Source organism: Bradysia coprophila, unplaced genomic scaffold, assembly GCF_014529535.1.
Source record: "Bradysia coprophila strain Holo2 unplaced genomic scaffold, BU_Bcop_v1 contig_138, whole genome shotgun sequence".
Lineage (NCBI taxonomy): Eukaryota > Metazoa > Arthropoda > Insecta > Diptera > Sciaridae > Bradysia > Bradysia coprophila.
The window spans coordinates 9,316,084-9,328,712 of NW_023503409.1; the positions used below are offsets into that span (position 1 = coordinate 9,316,084).

Consider the following 12,629-nt stretch of genomic DNA (forward strand, 5'->3'; position numbering starts at 1 on the left):
TCGTTTTAAATACTTGCCAAAGTTCAAGAAACTTTTATTCAACATGCTATAGCATGCATACATACCTGTCAGTATCTGTCTCTATGGTCTAAACGTTACTGAATAACATGTTCAATAACGTAAAGTGATTTTCGTTCTTTTTCTTTTAAAGCATCACACACGTTCGTTTGCAAATAACCGAGCAGCAGTCAATAATAAATGTGAAATTTCATATATAAGTATGGGGCCAAGTATATAGCCAAGATATTTTCTGAATTTTGTCTTTTCGTTTACCTTTTTCTACCTTAGTTAATCAGGGCAAGCAATTTGTTTATTATTTGGAACCACCACTGCACCACCAACTTATCAATTTCTGAAATAATTTTATCAATCGAATGTATATATAGCAAGTTGTCGTGATGATGATGATGATGATGATGATGGTGTTGTTGTTTATCCTGTTTGTCCGCTTGCAAATGACGAACCTGATGCCAAACTTTTGTATGTCTGTAATGTTAACGTCGAAAGAGAAGTGGCATTTACCTCATGGTTTCATTAAGACCAATGGAATAGTGTGTCAATAATGGTTCGTTTGTCTAAGAGAATAACGTTTGAGTAGCGATACAATGCGCACGGACCATTTCAAAATATTTTCTGGATAAAAACTTTCACGAGCTTCCACGTTTTTTGTATTTCGTACGGTGAAATGTGATGCCGACACCAGTTTGTATAATTTCGTACAATTTTACCCCGAGTTTTTCACTAACATGTGGCCGTTCAAAACTTGGATCATTCTAGTAGATATATCAAATATTTCATGTCACTGCAACCAATTTTGGTATGATTGGTCTACGTCGTAGACTAATCATACCAAAATTAATCGTAGACTCTACGATTAGAACGATTAATCATTTGTGGAAAGACCCCACCCCATTTTCCTCCCATATGATAATGGTAGGGACGAAGAACATTGCGAACGTTGGACTGATTCTTAATGCTACTCTAAGACTACAACCTCGTCTTCTGTATAAGGTTAGAATATTCGTTGTCGATTTTAGAGGATTTCTTTATTTTCGGCAACTAATGAAACCGAGGGTGACACACGATTGTATAAGCTTTAGGACAGGATTAATAGCAACGCATACTTAAAATTTCGATGAATTGATGCATTGCAAATGATTTGCTGATTCGTTACCATCTGTCTTCGTCGTTTTGCTTGTAGAGCCAATCACCTTACCACATAAATGTCAATTTTTGGCCTACACATTCTTTAAATCGATTTTCAACCGTTAAGCCATTATGGAACATTTTTGTCCTAATGGAGAAGAATGTAGATCATGATGTCTTCTACTTTTTTCTCCGGATGGCCAAAAATGGGTCATCATGGCTTCACTGTTAAAAATCGATTTAAAAAATGTGTAGGCCAAAAACTGACATTTAAGTGGTAAGGTTCACTGGAACCCTTTTCACTGTTTTCACGCCGAGCCGATTAGCAAAAACTGACCGGCGCACATATCTACTTTGTTGTCTTTTTCTTTACATTTTTTAATTAATCGAGCTTTAAATGCGTTGACGTCTACAAAAGTCCAAAGAAGTTATTTCCAAAAACCGCGCGCCACCCCAGAATATGCGAAATATTTTCACAATTTCATGTCCATGCATGCAGCAACATTGTTTCAATTCTCTTAGAAAATCGAGTAGGATTCGAATTTCAATATTTTACGATTCGTTCCACGAATTTCTATTTCCAAAAAATCAAATGAGACCAACAGATTAACCGATGTGTCGTTTATTGTTGAAAAGTGATTCTTCTTTCCCGATCCCAAAACTGATCTAAAAATATACGGATGCATGTCATCCAACTAAAAATGGTATACGATCATATCCCCATCAGGTATAAGAAATTACGAAAATGTTAAACGACGAGAGACTGCAATTCCTCGCACAATCAAACAAATTTTTTTAAATTGAATCTATCAAAACCGAAGTACTGGAAATGAAATAACTTTATCAACGGAGGTGCCAAATTTTTTTTTTACCTAAAAACCAAATTTTGATTTGCTCTCTCAAATTTTTATACTTTTCAAATCACCAACTGCAATTGTAATGTTTGTTGTGTGTGTTTTTTTCACTTTTACTAAATCTGATTAAATGCTCCAGCATAAGCTGTTCACGTTATGCAGCTGTTCGAAAATGTGTGTATAATCTTCGTTTGTTGTAATTTAACACAAACGATACCAATGGCGCATAATGCAGATCATTACACATGCCTTGCCTTATATTTTCGACGTGTGTTCTATAAACAAATTTTAACATTAACGAAAATAAGCAATTTCATGTGTTATTGGAAACAATTTTCGATTTTATTGAATATTTTAAGAGGGAACTCGGTTTCAATGAGAGGAGGGGATTTGCTTCTTCTTCTTTTTTCCTGTTTGTTCATTTATATAAAAACGGGGCATTCTTGGTAATTAATTTAATGATTTTTGAATTTTGTTGTTATTAAGAATTAGTCTGCGTCTATTCGAAAACATCCGGAAATTTTGTTTCATTTGTTTTCACATTCATTATTACACTCGGTCCAATGTGCTCGACTTCCTACAACAAAACACATTCGATTTCTCTTTCGCTCTTCATCATGCTGCATGTTTGCAGCTAAGAAAACATATTTCCCGAATTACCGGGAAAACAGATTCAAGCTGCTTGTGCTTCCTTCACAAATATTGCAATGGTCTTAAATTTTTGTCGAAAAAAGATGAATTACAAAGGTGTCTAAATGCGGGTTGTGGCTCTACGTTTTTCTATATATAAAATATTACTTTGCTTCTCCCTTTTTTTTCCAACATAGTCCTTTATGTTGTGTATGTATTGCAGTACCGATCTCTCGGCTATACAGAGGAATAATTTTTATCGGGGAACACACAGTCAACATAAAGTATTATAAGGGACTTTCGACATCAACCGGAACATCTGCTCTTCGCTGTCTCTCCATGCAATGAGTGTTTTAATGGTTCGGTTTTTGTAGGCAGATGGTTCTTGCTTTTACAATCCAAATTGTTTTTGCCTCGTGCTCATGCGTATTATACATTTTCGTTTTACATCTCCTTAAGTGATTCAGATTACAGATATATTTTTCAAAGGTACAACAAGTCTCTTTTTACACATAAATAATGATAGCCACCATCAATTTTATTGCCAGAGAGCACACGTTACGTACGCCGCCACATTTTGACTTCAGATGTTCAATTTGTTGGCATGTCTTGCAATACACTCATTTCATGCCATGATGGCATTGCCATCAACATAAGTATAGGTGTCTGGTCGCCAACTTGGGCATTTCTACCAATTCCAATTAGTTTTTTGAGCTTAATATACATCACATCACTAATTGAATAAGATCAAGTGAGACTTTTACCATTTGAAAATTCTGTTTCAAAAGCTTTAGATAAAATGTTTAACTTTCGGACGGTTCCGCTAGAATTTAACAATCAGAAACAGCATAACATCACTCTGCTAAAAATTTCAAATAGAAAAACTTATTTAAGCCAAGTGTTAAGTTAAGTACCGGGTATTTGGTTAAGTTTCATATTAAATACATCTCTATACTACGACCGGCAGCAGAATCTGATTTGGAAACATTATTAAAAAAAGTTCTGCTACATGAGATGGTAAATAGTTGTGGGGTCCTACCTACACCCAGAAAAAGAAACTTCAGACAATACTCCGCGTATGTGTAAAATTCGTCGAAACGGTATGATATACATCATTGACATATATGATACATGGACAATGTTTTCTATACGTGGGACACGTTGACAACGTAGTTACGTATTTCGATTGTCAGATTTGAACATTCATGTGCTACGTATTATAGTGATGTACGTGGAATGTGAATAACTTACGTGTGGGACGGAAATTAAACGCACATCACGTATGTTTAACGTATATAGTGGATGTTGGTCTTAAACATTGAATTTGGATCAGATTTATTTATGTTTCTTAACACGAAGAAGATCAACTACAAAATTGTTTTTTAGTAAATTAGAGAAATCTCGACAAAATAATTTCATTTTTTGTGAAGTAGTTTTATTTCGTAATCATATCAGAAAGTTGTTTAAGTTGGAATTATCTGAAATTGATTATAAGCATTTTGATAATCTAACTATCTTGCTATCAAGTTGACTTAAATTCAATTATGTTAAAAAACGACATATAATTATTTATGTGCGATACTTTATAACGTTCTATGCGTAACTTATACGCCACACACGTATATGGCTTTTAAAGTACGCTTCAACAATAAGAAATGTCAACCAACACTATACTGTACTGCAACATTAGAAAGATCGTTGGCAATTTTTAATTTGAGATTTTTGTTACCAATAGCTGCTAAAATACATAATAACTACTATAAGCTGCTAAAATATGGTGTCTACCGTAGATGAATTCAATAAAATTCATATTTTTAAATCTTTGTGGAAGAGAAATACTTCTCGCACGTATTATATTCAATCCGGCTTACCACACTTTTTAACAGGGGGCACGAATGATATACGCATAGCACGTAGGAAATTTCGCTAAGTGTACCTTTTGTACTTAAGCGTAAGGATGGTAATATTCGATCGTTGTTTTATCTGTTTTATCTGCGTTGTTTACCAATATAATTCATGGAATCACCGTTATTTCCAGATATTGGTCGAAATTGAGTTAATAACGATAAAAAATTCCAAAATGTAGTTAAAAGGAATAAATCCATTAGTAAATCCAGAAACTCCATTGCTGGAATGCATTCTCCCTTAAGCTTCTTTTCCTTTGCATTTTCCCGTAATCTTACCACTTGCATTCAGTTTCACCTTTTGCAGACGGCTATGTCATCGGTAATCGACTGCAATGGCAAAAACAATAGAACAATTTATGCTAAAAAAACAATAAGTAAAAGATTTTGGATGATAATATTCGAGCGGTATTTATTTCTGAGTGAGCGTTAAAAATAATTCGAATTACCAATATTTCCATCCAATGGCATTGCCACCAATTTGATGAAAATATTGGTAAACTGATTTAAAACGTTTCTAATAGGAAGGATTCCATTGATGAACCCAGAGTACCAGTTGGTACAATATGTTTTCCCAAAGACTTTCCTTAAGTTGTTGAAATACTTAGATCGGGGGAAGAAACAAATTAGATAATTTTGTTCCTTGTTGGTAATATGCTTGCCGTCTGCAAGAGGAACAATGTTAAAAGAAATAAACGAGCCATCAGAACAGTCGGAGCGTTTGCTGCGACTGAGCCCCGTACAAACCCGTATATCTATTACTTACGTGACCCTAGTGCGTCTGTCACCCTACTTTGACCGTAAGCCTATTGCGCCGGTTAATGTAGTTAAAGTAAAATTATTATGGAATGTGTACATCTTAGAAATTGCGCAAGGCGCAATTACGAAGCCCCGTACGACGTTCCTTTCAAAAAAAATTGCAAATAGCCCTAAAATTTTAATTTATTGAGTATAAATACACATAGGGCCTAGTATCGGCCTCAGTCCGAGGATCCAATTTTTTTTTTTTTTCAACTACATTCTATTCGGCCTTTGATTACCTTCCAAATGAAACAAAAATTACAAAAAACTGGTGAAATTTGCTCGAGCTATATGTAAAATACACATAGGGCCCTAGTAGCGGCCTTAGTCCGAGGACCCAATTTTTTTTTCAACTACATTCTATTCGGCCTTTGATTACCTTCCAAATGAAACCAAAATTACGAAAAACGAATGAAATTTACTCGAGTTGTATATAAAATACACATAGGGCCCTAGTAGCGGCTTAGTCCAAGGACCCAATTTTTTTTTTCAACAACATTCTATTCGGTGTTCGATTATCTTTCAAATGAAATAAAAATTACGAAAAACGGATGAAATTTACTCGAATTCTATGTAAAATACGCATAGGGCCCTATAAGCGGCCTTAGTCCGAGGACCCAAATTTAATTTTTTTTTCAACAACATTCTATTCGGCCTTTGATTACCTTCCAAATGACACAAAAATTACGAAAAACGAATGAAATTTACTCGAATTCTATGTAAAATACACATAGGGCCCTATAAGCGGCCTTAGTCCGAGGACCCAAATTTAATTTTTTTTTCAACAACATTCTATTCGGCCTTTGATTACCTTCCAAATGACACAAAAATTACGAAAAACGAATGAAATTTACTCGAATTCTATGTAAAATACACATAGGGCCCTAGTAGCTTTTCACTTCTAAGTCCCTAACTCACGGTCCACTCACCCGATTTTAAAAAACTTTTTTTTCCTGGATTGGTATTGACAATACCTATCATTTGCCGTGTCATTTACATTTCCATCGTTTATTTTGCCATAAATATCACCAAAAGACCTTAAATCACTTAGGTGGCCCTAACTCACGAAGGGCCGACCCGAATATGCCCATCTTCGAACTTAGCCTCAATATTTCGACTGTCTTTCAGGGAAAAAAATTTTTGAAATCGGATTTGATTTACTCAAGATATCGACGTGACGGACAGACGGACAGACAAAATTTTTATTGCGGATTCGTCATCTATGAACATAGGCAAACACTTTGCCCTTACCGTCTGCTTCGAATTCCACCAATTACACACGGCATCGTAATCCTATAAGCCCCTTTGTACTTCGTACGGGGCTAAAAATCCGGGACGTTCATAAAATTAAAAATTTGGGTGTTACATGGACTACTAACCTTACAATGACATTATATTGATTTATATTTCCAATTTGAATTCTTTGAATTTACCTTTAAGGCGGTACGGGTAAACACATAACCTCACAATTGAATTCAACACTGCAATGAATGCAATAAATCACAATTTGAATGAAATCGAAATGCGACTACCGCCTTCTTTTTAACAATTAACGAATTTTATGACATGTGAAATGGTTGCGGATATTGTTTTGGTGTTATACTGTTAGGGTTGGAAAAGTTAGTTATTTTCCAAGTTAAAAGCGGGTATGTGGGGAGCACCGCCTTCTTTATAGTCAATTTATCTTCTCTATGTTAAGCCCGTCATTGGGAAATGACAGGACAGTTTCCCGAAAATGTATGTAAAATTTTATCACAAAAATTCACCGACCTTTAGGTCGCCAAGGCATATTTTTACACTAAAACACTTTTTACTCGATGCAAAAACAAATTTTTTTTTTTGTTTTGTCGCGACAAAAACACAGAAAATATTTCGACACAACTGTGACACTCCGCTACTATAAGTACTAGAATCAATGTTTGCTGTGTTCACTTCGGCGGTAAAATATTTTCATTCAAAAAAGTGTCGGACATTTAAAAACAATCATCTAACGGTTGACAAAGGGTAGCGTATACATTTAATAATGCTCATCGACCATTTTTTAAAGCTTTACGAGAGCTCAGCGGACATTCTTTCAACGATGGGAGAGCATTTATTAAAAATTTAGCCTCTCGGTAAGACTCGGTAAGTTTGTCAAAGCTCAGCGGAGAATTATTCGACCTCGGCCGATATTTTTGTTCAAAGAGGTGGCATAATTAGACTCAGCGAAGTCTTGTTAGCTTACTAAAGAAGTGGGAGAGGTTACAATTTTAATAAATGTCTACCATCGTTGAAGTGTCGGACACTTTTTTGAATGGAAATATTTTACCGCCGAAGTGAACACAGCAAACATTCATTCTAGTACTTATAATAGCGGAGTGTCACAGTTGTGTCGAAATATTTTCTGTGTTTTATCGCGACAAAACAAAAAACTAAATTTTGTTTTTGCATCGAGTAAAAAGTGTTTTAGTGTTTAAATATGCCTTGGGGACATAACGAGACGGTGCACGAAAGCATCATGGGTGAGTTTCTTTGAATCTTTTCGGTGAATTTTTGTGATAAAATTTTCCATACATTTTCGGGAAACTGTCCTGTCATTTCCCAATGACGGGCCTTAAGGAAGAATTATTGAGACATTATAATAGTCTCCTCGACCTATCTTTATAAAAGTACCGCATCGTACCTACACCTATATATACAAAATCTGTTACTTCATTTGTTTCACAATACAATTAGAGAACGCAACTAAGGTCTCATCCCTTACTATTGCCGTTGTTGTCGATAGCAGTTGACTAGTCGTTCACTGAATATGAATATTCATGCATTTTATGCTGCTTCTTAGACATAAATGTGCACTTCTCAAGCAAAAATGCATCACATTGCAACTGAAATCGCCTTTAAAAGCTTGATAAAATATTCTATATACCTATAACCAAACCATTAACGTAGCCTTTTTTGGTAAGCTGAATGAAACATCTAGAAATGATTAACATTTTTGCATTAAAAAACAAAATCAACAAAGAATGTGTCTACAGCATGCTCTTGAAAACACAAACAAAGCATAATAAAAATATAAAATCAACCTGGTTCCTGGAAGGATCTCATATTTGAGACAACAGCGCCATATTGTATTCGTACTATATTTATGTATAGATTGTACATCATACAAGCGAGATGTTAGGCTATGAATGTGTGAACAGACCGGAGAAAAATAGGCATTTCACGATCTGTAAGTTCAGCAGAAAAGAGAATGAAGTGAGAGAGATGAAGAGCTTCACATTTTTGATAGGCTTTTGATAGGTGTTTCGTACAGGTCGGCGTTAGTTTAGTGAAGCATTATCCTCCCAATCGTTTTTTTCGTTTATTATTTCGCTGGTTTTTCAGCCAAGTTCACCACAAGTTCTATTGATCTTATTTTGGACAACTAAATCACAAGAAATTCCACATCCGATTGTCACCATCGGGTGGTGTGTTATTTAATATTAAGATCTCAAATTTTGATTGTAATAGTCATCATCATTTTCAATCCAATTCAACGATTCCAACACATTTTGAATAAATTTAACATTAAAATGTACACTGTCTTCTGTCCTGTCATATTGCCGTGCTGGGTGAATGTGTTCAAGTTGCCTTTCGGAATTTTGCCTTTTGCATTAGCTGCAGCCTGCAGCCATTTTTGCAATTATATGTCTCTTTACGTCATCCAAATAACTGAAGACATCGTGACATATTGTGTCTACAGCTTCGCGACAATGACCTTTGACCTTGTTCGCGACAAATAGTTCATCAGCCAAACTATCAAATGTAAATGCAGTATCGGGATGCATCACAATGTTGCAGAGTGCTGCATTTACAGCACAATCACATGCAACCACTTTCACATGTTTGTCTTACCGCTTGTATTACTGCACCCATATCGTGTGCGTGTACACAGCAACTTTTCCGGATGTTGCCACACCAAGAGACAATTGCACTGCTTCGCAATCCGAATTGAGCCATGGAATACGTACTATCCCAGATCGTTGTGTGTACTTCTGGGCAGTAATCAACCAAAATATATTCACTTTCTACGGAGGTAATCACTTTCTGTCCGTGACCATGTGGATGCGTCGAGATTAGAATATTCTACCGGGCACCCTTCACACACAATTCTTTCGGCAGCAGTGTGCAACCATTTCACATGACGTACGACACTGCGTTTGTATACGTCAACCCCATTCCACATAGCGAGTAGCGCCATCCACTCGGTTCTCCATCCGTTCTCACAACGAGCTCATTAATGTCTGTTGAAAACACAACAAAGCATAATAAAAATATAAAATCAACCTGGTTCCTGGAAGGATCTCATATTTGAGACAACAGCGCCATATTGTTTTCGTACTATATTTATGTATAGATTGTAATACAATCATTGTATACGAGCGAGATATAAGGCTATGAATGTGTGAACAGACCGGAGGAAAAAATAGGCATTTCACGTTCTGTTGGTATTCGTTTTGTTGTCGACACTTTAGATGTTAATTGAGCAACAATGGGTTCGATGATTTTCAAACGATTTATAGTAAATATGCAATTTGGCTGAAATCCTTTCGGTTGTAAAATTACAACGCGCCAATAATTAGACCATTATTGCTCCGATGAAGGTCAGAATTTGTATACCTATTTTGATCCGGTACCATCAATAAAGCCACGATTGTTTATTAAATGCTGCAATCGTGTACGGTGAGTGGTATAATGTTGTTGTGCATCGATTTTTCTTTTTCTTCTTCTTTTTTAAATCTTATGTATTTACTGCATTCTAGCAAACACACAGCAAGCGTTTGATGTTGACCGCGGAAGAGATTTCCAAGAAATTGGGTATCAAACCAAGTGAATTGTTATTCATTTTATTTTTCTTTTGCTCTGCAGGCGCATCATTTTTGTTTTGTGCATTTTTAAGTATGGGAGGTAAAATACAGATATTCGTGTGTAGAGTATACATATGCCATGTATCGGACCTATCTTTATTTATATGAAAACGCTGTGTGTTCTTATGCATTTCAATGTTTATACCTATGCACAGCACTAACTATATAGAGTTGTTGTGCTACAATACAAAAAAGAAGAAAAAAAAAGACGAAGAAACGAAGGAATTTTTTACTTTTTGGTTTATTTAGCTGTTTAATTCTTGACGTTGCCTTTTCCCTTTGTTCGGATATTATGTGTACTGTGGAGATAAATATTCTACCATCGAAGATTCACATAACGCCGAATACCGAATTCATTGGAATTTCAAATAAAATAGTGTCGGACACCAAAAAAAGAAGAAAAAAAAAGAATTTGAAGTGGTTGATTTTCGTCTTGGTCTACACATCCTGTCTTCGAAAAATTTAGCCGAAACACATTTTTGTGCTAAGACAACTCTGGTGAATTGTTGAATGATATTGTATACGGCGAATGGTTGTGGAAATGAATTCATTTGTTCTCTTTGCGATTGGTGAATTTCGAGTATTGTGAGCGTATATATCTGGTAGTGTTTCGGCTTTGACGTTCATCTTATGTTATATTGAATGAACGCCGCATTCCACTCTCTCTCAGTGAATAAACGATTCTTACGAAACACCACTACAAATAATGTGTAACGAGTGTTGGTTTATAGCTGGCGTTTACCTAATATAATGAAATATACCACATACCACACATTATACGCTATTCTTGTCTCGTACGCATGGCTTTAACATTGAAATGTACTATAGTCATGAATGTGTTCTGTTGGATTCTCGAAGACGGGAAATAAAATTTAAAAAAAAGAAAAACATCGAATGGTATATGCGTTTCGCTGTGTGAATGTACCCCGGCTTTATGTGTGAGTAGAATATGTGTATATTATATGTACGTACAGTATATAGGTGAAAATACTCATAGGTTCACGATAATGTGACCTGAACGAAGAAGTTCGCTAAAATTGTCGGAAAATCCATTTTCTCCTTCTTTCCGCTATTTATATGTAAATGATCAGCCATAATCAATGTAGAAATTTTCAAAGATTTTCATTTTTGTTGGAAAAATATTTTATTTTAAGCTCATTCTTCACAACTCGACTGAGTTGCTCAAAGAAGCAGAAATTTTTTAATTTTTTTTTCGATGATTTTTCATGTGCCATTTTCTTTCGGAAAATTCTCATAATTGCGGTAATAGTTCAGACATGTAGCAGCTAATAATGTTATACCACAAAAATGTGTATAGTTTACGTACATAAGCCATTTTTGTGTCGTAAAATCGCCGAAACGGATTCCTTTTCCTATTGCTTCACCAAAAAGGACCGATCCGACATTTTAAATTTACCATTTTCTGTAGAAGAGCTTTGTTTTCACTTCCGGCTTACCGAAGATGACAATCGTATAGCAACAGTAATTGTGCTCATAAAATGGTGACTTCTTTTTCGGGAAGAGTTCACCGGAAAGAGATGAGAAAGTCTTTGCATAACCGACCAAATTTTCATAAAATATCTCAATTTGAGAATTTTGTGAAATAATTGACGAACATAGAGTTCTGGACGTAATTTATACTTTAAATGTGATTTGTGAGATCAGGTTTAAATTATGAAAGACTTTTCTCTTATCAGATTTTCCAATTTAGATGCAACCCGTGCGTGGATTTCTATTTAAAATTTCATAGCTCCCACCCCGTGTAGCATTGTACTTAAAACTGTAGATGCAACCGTTCAATAAATCTGCTGTACTAAAATACTGCGAAGTTGCTGAACACTTTTGTGGTCGACTCTTGTGCCACCTTAATTGTTCTCGAACCTCTTTAACGGCCCATATCATACACGAAAACGATAATGATATACCATCGTCAGGATAAACGATTCAAACATTTAATCGATAGATAAATTTGAATACCATGCAATAAGTGCTAAATAGCAGAAAATTCAAATGAAGCACATTGTCTGGAAACACGAACGAATTCTACAAACATATATTGCATTTGCAAATTTTGTTAATTAAATTTCTTTTGAGAAATGTACGTGCCTCGGAATAATTATATTGTGTGTTTGGTGTATAGGTATCAATTCACCATGCTTAACAATGAATTCGACGGCTGTCGTCTCATTTCAAATAGCTATTCGATAAGTCACTGTCAGTGATTGAGCTGTACATTCTATGAGAATAAATTTGTCGGTTATGTACCTGAGTACAGGAATATTGTTTGATAAATATTGGGAATTATGTCCGGTAAATCGCTCACACTGCTTGCTCCTTCCATGCTTTTACAAAAATCTTTTACGATGTAACTTGAAATTTCCCTATTTTTGTGGAAATTGCTCCTCTAA

At 35.3% G+C, this 12,629-nt stretch overlaps 1 protein-coding gene across 1 annotated transcript in view; it reads left to right on the forward strand.

Annotated features, from left to right (window-relative positions):
• LOC119073978 (serine/threonine-protein phosphatase 4 regulatory subunit 1-like) overlaps positions 1 to 12,629 on the forward strand; it is a 36,719-nt gene that overhangs the window by 2,867 nt on the left and 21,223 nt on the right. The window lies entirely within an intron of this gene.